The sequence below is a fragment of the Pinus tabuliformis genome, chromosome 2_1 (genome assembly GCF_031772625.1).
Source record: "Pinus tabuliformis cultivar Carrire ecotype Pingquan chromosome 2_1, CPIR1, whole genome shotgun sequence".
Taxonomy (NCBI): Eukaryota; Viridiplantae; Streptophyta; class Pinopsida; order Pinales; family Pinaceae; genus Pinus; species Pinus tabuliformis.
The window spans coordinates 883523536-883534390 of NC_142299.1; positions in this window are offsets into that span (position 1 = coordinate 883523536).

A 10855-nucleotide genomic window follows, 5' to 3' on the forward strand; every position below is an offset into this window, starting at 1 on the left:
TTATTAAACTAAAGGTATTACAGACTCATGTGATAGTGTGTGTTCTGTGTTATTGAAACAACGAATCGATCAGATTACCAATACACAGACAATAAAATGGAGAGACAACAGAGAAATACAGTAAGCAATCATAAAGACACAAGCAAGTTTAATAAGGAGTTCAGCCTATTCTCCAGGGCTACGTCTCCAGTCCAGCTTTAGTGGTGCCTTGTTTTATTGTGTCTTTCAGCAGAGAAATTACAATACATGGACTCAATATGAGTTCTCCCGAAGTAGATTTTGCTTGGCAGGGTGGTTCTTGGATTCCCCAAGCCACTTGGAGTAAACAGACTCTTCTTCTTCCTACCAGCTCTGTGACCTCTTGGTCTACAGTGGAAAGAGACAAATGTGATGCTCAGTCCGGACAGATTCCTCTATGGGAAGGCTTGAATATTCAATCTCTCTGGTGCTCGATGCTGCCTCTAGTCAGCTCGACCCTTTGTCTCTTCTGCTTAGCTTTACCATTCTCTGTGTTCAGTCCTCCTCTCAGGGTTCACTGTTCACTGTCTCTCTTGGTCGCTTGGACTCTTCTTAATTCTGAATCCAAATCTGACTCTAACTGATTCGACTATCTCTATTCATGGCTTTAGCCATTCGATCCCTATGCTTGTTCGATTCCTCTTTCACCTGTGTCGATTCACCTTATGCAGCTGTGCTTGGAGTTCCCTGCATTCGGTGTCATCATGAACGCTCAGGGAGTGGCCACTTGTCCTCCTCTAAATGGCGCCAACATGCTTCATCGGTTCATTTCTTCAGTTACGTCGTGGATGCATTCTTCCTCCACCGTGGCGGTCAAATGGATTCCAAGTCCCCTTCAGGATGCGACTCAATTCCCTGTCGATTCCGCTTTTTTCCATCGGGTGCAATCTCAACCGTCTGATCTGGGCCCTTCAGATCTGACACCATACGCACATTTTGCGCGGTTGACTTGCTTGACTGATACCACGTGAGCAATGGCGGCTTTCTCTCACCTCCACCTACCACGTGTCGATCGGTGTATGGAATCGCTCCGCTCCTGTCCAAAACCTCTTACCGTTTAAGGGCACCCTGATCAATATCGCCGGTTTTCCAGTGCATGGGTCCCGCCTTCGTACATTAGCATTTTTTTCTTTTTCCACCTGTGGTTTCCTAGCTCTCGATGTGACCGAGTGCTCGGGCTTCCCCTTCTGGGCCCTGTTCACCTAGCGATGCGCGATTAGCACTAAGCGCTAATTGTGCATCAAAAACCTCATCTTTTTCCCATTTTGGGGCTCCTAGGGGCTACTTTGGCCTCATGCGTGGTCTCCATGGGCCTCGGTCAGCGTGCTTTGACTGAGGTCCTTGTCATTCCATGTCGGCTACCATTGCCACTGGTTTAGGGTGTTTTTGATATTGTTTTGGATTTCCTTAGAGATTTGTTTGACCTGATTCAGTCATGGTTCTCGACAGTCTTTCTATGGATCCAATTCGGATCATGGCCTCCCTACTGAAAAGTTTTTGGACCACCAAAAGTTGGTTTTCAAGCATCGACTAAGTGAGGATACTGTTTCTTCACTTGTCCAATCTCAATCCACTTTGCGCTGCTCGGCTTTGAACCTTTGAGCCCAATCCTGAGGTACTCAACATCTCCCCTATGTGTTGTCCTCACCTTCCTATCTAGCATGGTATCTTCCTGCAACTCGTTGAGGTATTCAGGTAGCAGGTCATCAATAGAAGGAAATTGACTTTTCTCTTCAGGGTCCTCAATCATTGAAGGTTCAAACAATCTCAAGCAGTCTGCATTTACGACTGAGTAGATGTGCATGTAAGCTAGTAGATCAAGGTGAAAAGCATTTTCACCAATTTTCTCAAGTATTTTAAAAGGTCCATACCTGATAGGCTTTAGCTTTTTACCTTCACCTTGCATCCTTTACCTTTACAGCCAGACTTGGTCTCCAACTTGAAAACTATGCTCCATCCGATGCTTATCATGCCTAGCCTTGTACTTGGCCTGGCTCTTTTCCAGCTGTTCCTGTACTTCCTGATGGATCTCCAGGATCTGGTCAATGAACCCAGTTGCCTTGTCCACATCATTGTGTCCATCAACCATGGTATCTTTACCAAAGACAAAATCCAAAGGAGACCTTGGTGTGAAAACAAAGCAGGTCTCAAAAAGAGATCTCTGTGTAGAAGAGTGTTTGGCTCTGTTGTAAGCATGCTGCACATAACACAAGTGTTCATCCCAGAGCTTAGGATGTTTACTACAATATCCTCTCAGTAACTGGATCACAGTCCTGTTTACTACTTCTATTTGGCCATCTGTTTGTGGATGAAAAGTTGTGCTTTTCTTTAATTTGGTGTCCATCAGTTCCCACAGACTAGACCAAAACTTCCCCACAAATCGGGTGTCTCGATCAGATACAATGGAAGTGGGTAATCCAAAATGAACCCATACATGTTCAAAGAACAATTTTGCAGTCTGTTCAGCTGTGATCTGTTTACTACAAGGTATCAAAATACACATTTTGCTGAACCTATCCACAACAACATATAGATAATCATGACCTTTCCTAGATTTAGGCAATCCTCCAACAAAATCCATGGAAACACTTTCCCAAGGGTGAGAAGGAACTGACAATGGAGTGTACAAGCCTAGTTTTCTATTGCTGGGCTTGCTTTTAGCACACATGGCACATGCTCTTACATATCTAGAAACTGTCTCATTCATTTTCGGCCAATAGCAGAATATTTGCAGCTGTGTAACTGTTTTTCTTACCCCAAAGTGACCTGATATCAGAGAAGTGTGTGCTTCCCTAATTATCTTTATCCTCTCAGTTTGTGGAATGCAGAGTTTCCCACAATGGTATAAGAGTCGGTCCTTTATATGATAGTCCAATTCTTCTACTCTTTTGCCTTGACTCAAAGTTGCATATACATCTTTAAAATTCATATCCTGAGCATATTGTTCTATGTAGCTTTCATGTAGCACAGAATTATGCTTAAGTATGGTAGATGCATTTATAATGGGTCTAGATAACATGTCTACAACCTTGTTATGTATGCCCTTTTTATATATGATGAATAAGTGAAACTGTTGTAGAAAACCCATCCATCTGTAATGTCTTGATTGTTGCAACTTAGTTTTGGAGGGTAGATATTGAAGTGGCCGGTGATCAGTATGTATTACTATCTCTTTGCCCATTAAATAATGTTTCCACTTTTTCACACTCTGAACTAATGCATACAATTCTTTATCATATGTAGGATAGTTAACTACTGCAGGATTAAAAGTATCAGAATGATAACATATGGGTTTGTCGTGCTGTGTCAACACTGCTCCCATGGCATAGTCACTAGCATCAATTTGGATCTCAAAAGGGTCTTTGTAAATCTGGCAGTGCTAGTACAGGTGCTATACTTATTTTCTCTTTCAAGGTGTCGAAGGCTTTTTGATGTTTGCCTCCCCGCTGAAACACCTTATTCAATCCTGTTAAAGCATGTAAGGGAGATGCAATCGAGGAGAAGTTAGAAATGAACTTCCTCCAATATTGTGTTGCTCCTAGGAAGCTTCTCACTTCTGTAGCAGACCCGGGTTTAGGCCAGTTCACAATGACTCCCACTTTAGAGGGATCTATTTTCAATTCACCTCCCACTACTATTGACCCAAATAGTTTAGAGATGTTTTGCCAAATTCACATTTTGAGAGTTTAACATAATTTTCTTCTCTTGTCAAAACATCTAATGTCTGCTTAACATGATTTAAATGTTCTTCCCATGTTTTACTAAAAATCAGAATGTCATCCAGATACACAATAACAAAATCATCAAGAAAAGGTCTGAGTACATCATTCATTAATCTCATGAAAGTAGCAAGAGCATTAGTTAAGCCAAAAGGCATAACAAACCATTCATACAATCCCTGCTTTGTTTTGAAAGCAGTCTTCCATGCATCTTGCTCTGCAACTCTGACTTGATGGTATCCACTGTGCAAATCTAGCTTGGTGAAATTAACAGCTTCTTTTAATTGATCTAAAAGATCATCTATGCGAGGAAGGGGATAATTATTTTTTATTGTTAAGGGGATAACGATTTTTTATTGTTATCTTATTCAGTGCTCGGTAATCTATGCACATTCTCCGCGAGCCATCTTTCTTTCTCACCAAAACGATTGGTTACCCACATGGTGATGTGCTAGGCCTAATGAAGCCCTTCTCAAGCAACTCCTGCACCTGCTTCTTGATTTCAACATTCTCTAAAGCAGACAACCTGTACATCCCCATGTTAGGCAATGGAACATCTTGCTTCAAAATAATATCATGTACTATTCCCTTTTTGGGTGGCAGACCTTTAGGTTCTTGAAACAAGACATCATACTCTTAAACAACCTTTTCTATATCAGCTTGTTGTTCAACATTATGACCCTCAAATACATTGGTTTTATCAGGTTTCTTTTCCTTTACAACCATCAGTAAGAATTGTTTGCATGTATTAATCATTCTTTTCATCTGTCCTGAGTTTATGAGAGTGTAATTATTCTTGAGCTTATGAGCTCTTACAAAGTATTCGATTCCATCTTTAACCAGTAGATACTTGTTCTCAGCTCTATAGAAAATAGCCTTTCTATCATATAAGTAAGGACTTCCTAAAACAATTCCACATATATCCAAAGGAATTATGTCTAACTCAACCTCATCTACAAATGTTGACCCAAAAGAAAACTTGAGTTTGCACTATCTAGTCACTTATAGTTGTGCTTTATCATTCAACCATCCTAATGGGTATGGTTTCTTGTGAGGTGTAGTTGCTAATCCCAATTTCTTTACAATTGCTTCAGAAATCAAATTTACTTGAGAGCCACTATCAAAAAAAGTATTAATCTTTTGATTTTTGGAAATAACTCTAATATGGAAAAGCTCATGTCTTCTTCTCTCATTTTCTTCATCAATAACAGATTGAGCAGAATTACTAGTAGATGCTTCAGAATTCGTACCTCTTATACTTGTGGCTACTATAGTTGTTTCATATCCCGAGTCTGACCCCAAATCCCTCTAAATAGCTGCAACTATCTTCTTCTTCTTGCCCTCAGACTTCTTATGTCTCAGCTCTGGATGTAGAATCCAACAATGCTCATCATCATGCCCCTCCTTTTTACAGTGAGTGCATGAAGCTTCGGCTTTCTGTGTAGTATTAGCCTTCCTTGCTTTCCACTTCTGTTTTCTTTTCTCATTGCTCTTGCTTACAGTGGGTTGGGATGGTCCCCCAACTTCTGGATTGCCATTCTTTCCTCTAGCCTCTAGATGAGTAGCTTGTACAGATACCTCATCTATACTAGTGGGATTAAACATGAGGATGGTATGCCTCATGTAGCTGTGTAGACCACCAATGTACTTCAATAGAGTCTTTGGTGAGTCTAGTGAGATACCCAATGTCAATGCTTTCTTTCTAAACTCTTGAGTATACTCTTGTACACTTTGCCCCTTCAACTGCCGAAGAGTTTGCCAACTCATCATGGCCTGCTGCATGTAGGCCAATGGATAGAATTGTTTTTTGATTGTAGAAACAAAGTCACTCCAGACAGAGATGGTCTTACCATGGCTTTTCATATCAGCTTTGGTTCTACCTTCCCACCAAACCAAGGCAATTCCTCCTAGGCATAGGCTTGCCAGTTGAATCTTACTCTTGTCTGAGTTTATGTTCTGTACCCTGCAATACACATCAATTTGTCTAATCCAATTGTCCAATTTTTCAGCATTTAGCTCTCCATCATATATAGGCAAATCAAATTTAACATCTAACTTAATCAAAGATGCTTTCTTATTATGTACAGGGCTATTATGAGGTGTGAGAAAGTTTTCCTCTTTCCCCTTTCCTTTGGAGTTGTCATGGAAGTGAGACTCATCGTCTTCTTTCTCTTGCTTAGAGCCTGATGCATCTTCCACCTTTTGCTTTCTAAAGTCTCTGTACATTTCTTCAACCATAGACTTTATAGCTAGGAAACTATCTATGAATTAAGGGTTTGGCCCCATAGAACCTTCTTATGACATGGTCTTTTGAGGATAGACTCTTCCAATTTCAGGATTAGTTTCCACCAACTCTCCTTCTCCTAATTTGAGCTTTGATCTTGTGAGCATTCACAGCTAGACCAACACAAGCTTGTCTAACCTTACAACCTTGACCTCTGATACCACTTGATTTGATATTCACCCTATGAGTGCCATCAGTTAAAGATTTATTAAACTAAAGGTATTACAGACTCATGTGCTAGTGTGTGTTTTGTGTTATTAAAACAATAGATCGATCATATTGCCAATACACAGACAATAAAATGGAGAGACAGCAGAGAAATACAGTAAGCAATCATAAAGACACAGGCAATTTTAATAAGGAGTTCACCCTATTCTATAGGGCTACATCTCTGGTCCAACTTCAGTGATGGCCTTGTTTTATTGTGTCTTTCAGCAGAGAAATTACAATACAGGGACTCAATATGAGTTCTCCTGAAGCAGATTTTGCTTGGTAGGGTGGTTCTTGGATTCCCCAAGCCACTTGGAGTAAACAGAAGCTTCTTCTTCCTACCAGCTCTGTGACCTCTTGGTCTACAGTGGAAAGAGCCAAATGTGATGCTCAGTCCGGACAGATTCCTCTATGGGAAGGCTTAAATCTTCAAGCTCTTTGTTGCTCGATGGTGCCTCTGGTTAGCTCAACTCTTTGTCTCTTCTGCTTATATTTACTATTGTCTGTGTTCAGTCCTCCTCTCAGGATTCACTATTCACTGTCTCTCTTGGTCGCTTGGACTCTTCTCAATTCTGAATCCAAATCTGACTCTAACTGATTTGACTATCTCTATTCATGGCTTTAGCCATTCGATCCCTATGCCTGTTCGGTTCCTCTTCTGTCTATGTCGATTCACCTTCTACAGCTGCGCTTGGAGTTCCCTGCGTTCGGTGTCATCATGAATGCTAAGGGAGTGGCCACTTGTCCTCCTCTAAATGGCGCCAGCATGCTTCGTCGGTTCATCTCTTCAGTTACACTGTGGATGCATTCTTCCTCCACCGTGGTAGTCAAAGAGATTCCAAATCCCTTTTAGGACGTGGCTCAATTCCCTGTCGATTCCGCTTCTTTCTATCGGGTGCAATCTCAGCCATCCGATATGGGCCCTCCAGATCCGATGCCATACGCATGTTTCACGTGGTTGACTTGCACGACCGATAGCGCATGATCAACGGTGGTTTTCTCTCACCTCCGCCTACCACATGTCGATCGATGTATGGAATCGCTCCGCTCTTGTCCAAAACCTCTTACCGTTTAAGGGCACCCTGATCAATACCATCGGTTTTCTAGTGCGCGGGTTCTGCCTTCATACGTTAGCGTTTTTTGCTTTTTGCGCCCACAATTTCCTGGCTCCCAATGTGACCGAGTGCTCAGGCTTCCCCTTCAGGGCCCTGTTCACCTAGCGATGCACGATTGTATCAAAAACCTCGTCCTTTTCCCATTCCGGGGCTCCCAGGGGCTACTTTGGCCTCTTGTGCGGTCTCCATGGGCCTCGGTTAGTGCGCTTTGACCGAGGTCCTCGTCGTTCCACGTCGGTTGCCATTGCCACTGGTTCAGGGTGTTTTTGATACTGTTTTGGATTTCCTTAGAGATTTGTTTGACCTGATTCAGTCATGGTTCTCGACAGTATTTCTATGGATCCAATTCGGATCAAGTGGAGACATCCACTCATGCAGAGTCTTCCAGAGATGGGTGGAAACGCTCAAGGGAAGTTGACAGATTGTTGATGGATGTGAGAGAGAATGTGGGACAACCATATTCTCAGCACAGACAAAGGAGGTCACCTGAGCGGTACACTAGTTACATGGCCCTTGTTGGGGAATGTATAGAGACTGAATCATCTTCCTTCGAGGAAGTAGTGCAACAACCATTGTGGGTTGATGCTATGGTGGAGGAGTATGACTCCATAGTTCATAACAGTGTTTGGTATGTTGTTCCAAGACCGGAGAACAAGTTAGTGGTGAGTTCCCGATGGCTTTATAAGGTAAAACAAGCAGCTAATGGTAGTGTGGAGAAACATAAGGCAAGGTTTGTTGCCCGTGGTTTCTCATAGGTTGAGGGGATCGACTATGATGAGACTTTTTCTCCTGTAGCAAGGTACTCATCTATTAGATCGATGTTGGCACTATTAACACATATGGGTTGGAAGATCCATCAGATGGATGTGAAGACTGCGTTCCTCAATGGCAAGATTGAGGAAGAGGTGTACATAGAGCAGCCAGAAGGATTTGAGACGTTCTATCGTGAGTCACATGTGTTCCGAATCAAGAGAGCTTTGTACAGGCTGAAGTAAGCACCTTGTGCTTGGTACACCAGGATCGATAGCTATTTCACCGGGTTGGGCTTCGCCAAGAGTGAAGCAGATGCGAACCTATACCACATCATGGTAGAAGGTAAGCCATTGATCATTGTTCTTTATGTTGATGATCAGTTAATCAAGTCTTGCAAGGATGACCTTGAAAGAGAGTTCAAGATGAAAGACATGGGTCTCATGCACTACTTTCTAGGCATGGAAGTGTGGCAGAAGGATAGGGAAGTGTTTGTGTCTCAAGGCAAGTATGCCAATGAGATACTCAGGAGATTCCACATGGAGAAGTGCAAGCCCATGTTGAATCCTCTAGTAGGTAACTGGAGGAAGGAGGATGCTAATTCAAGTGAGGTAGTAGCTGCTACTGTGTATCAGCAGCTTGTGGGTTCATTGATGTATTTAGTGAACACACGACCAGATTTGTGCTTTACGGTGAACCAGCTGAGTCAAGCTATGGTTTAGCTTACCAAGCTGTTTTGGAAGGAAGCGAAGCATGGGCTGAGATACCTCAGAGGCACATCTCAGTATGGATTATGGTACAGACGGACAGAGGGAGTGAAGCTTCAGGGCTTCACAGACGCTGATTGGGCAGGGAGTCCATCAGATCGGAAGAGCACTTCAAGAGGAATTTTCAACCTTGGTTCAACCGTAGTTTCTTAGTACAGCGGGAAACAGAGGTCAGTTGCACTTAGCTCAGCAGAGGCTGAATACATGGCTTCCAGTCAGGGAACATGTGAGGCCATTTGGTTGCAGAAAATTCTAGTTGGATTGTTTGATCAGAGGATGGATCCAACTGTGATCTATTACGATAATCAGAGTTGTATCAAACTCTTTGAGAATCCAGTATTTCATGACAGGTCCAAGCACATCGATATCTAGTATCATCATCTTCAAGACTGTGTGGTGAAGAGGATCATGTTGTTGTAGTATGTTTCGCCAAGAAGCAGGATGCAGATATTTTGACTAAGGCATTGTCAAAATGCAAATTCGAGTTCCACAGAGATAGGATTGGGGTGATAGATAATCCCTTTCTTGTTGAGAGGGAGTGTTGAAAATAGCAACAAGAAATGCTAAATATAGAAATGCTAAAAATATCATTACTATAAATAGCATTTTGGGATACATTCCAATTTTAATTAGTCCCTAAATTAAAATTAGAATTTGAGCTCAGCAGTTGTTTGTAAAATAATTAATTAATTCATCTTGAGTTAATTAGTTAGAGAAAATCAAACATGAAGTCTATGTGAAGACATGCAACAATTATCCCTTTGATTGAGGAAGTTATCCTTTAATTAAGGAGATCAAGATGAGTTGTACTTTGAGTTGTAATTAGTTAGCTCAGTTAACTGAGTTAAGTCCAGTTAGATTAGTTCCAATAGTTTGTGGAACTGATTGTGAGTTCAGTTAGTCAATGCATGCATGCATGCAACTAGTGTACTTCAGATAACTGAATATTCTCTCATAAATAACTCATGCATGTCAGTTCAGATAGAGACCCAATTGAGATCAAAGGATGGGACAGTGTACTATCAGTTGCAGGAATATTCCCTTGAGGATATCTCTTGCATGTAGAAGGAATTCTTTCCTTGAGGATTGCGCAGTTATTTATGAGTTTGGTGAGCAGTGTGTGAGGTAATTACACACAGGTGGTAGCTTGAGGACCCAGGAGAAACTGCGCAAGGAAATATGAGGCTTGGAGGAATGAAGGAAGGCATATGTGTTGTCTATTTTGTCTATGAGCAGCAGTGAGGGATTGTATTGAGAGTTGGATAACTTGTGAGCTAAAGCTTTGTGTAATCCTAAGATATTTCCACTTGTATGATAATACAGATAGCGGGGTTTTTAGCTGAGGCTTTCCCCAGAGTATTCTTCTGTGTTCATGTGTTATTGATTTCTCATTCTCTATTATATGTGTTCTATTTGATCTTGCTCAAAATCGATTAAGCTTCCGCAAGTTTGTTTGTAGAAGTAGATCAAGTATTTTTCTTTAGTATATTGCATTATCAAGTGATCTACAGTGAGAATTTCTACATGGTATCAGAGCTAGCTGATGAATAGAGAAATTTCTACACGATTTAAAACATAACCTCCTCTAACCATTGTTGATGAACATTGTAGGATCAGCAATATTGACAACTCGCCTCGTCAGGGCTTCCATGATAAGATCCATCAAGTAATGAACCATCCTATGGGTCAACCACCATCTGTCAGATATTTCACTTTCGGTTATCTGTCAGTTGCTAGGATGGAGGTCTGGATACAGAATGCGTTCAAAAGTTGATCAAATAACTTGATCTTACAAGAATTGATGTTTTAGACACCGGGGCTTCCAGTTTAAGAACCACCAACCCTTTTTATAATCAAAATTACTAACATACAAGAATTGACGTTTCAGACACAGGGGCTTCTAGTTTAAGAACCATCAATCCTTTTAAAAACACACAACACCAAAACAATCTCACACCTTTTTTTTAATGCTACACAGAACAATAATAATAA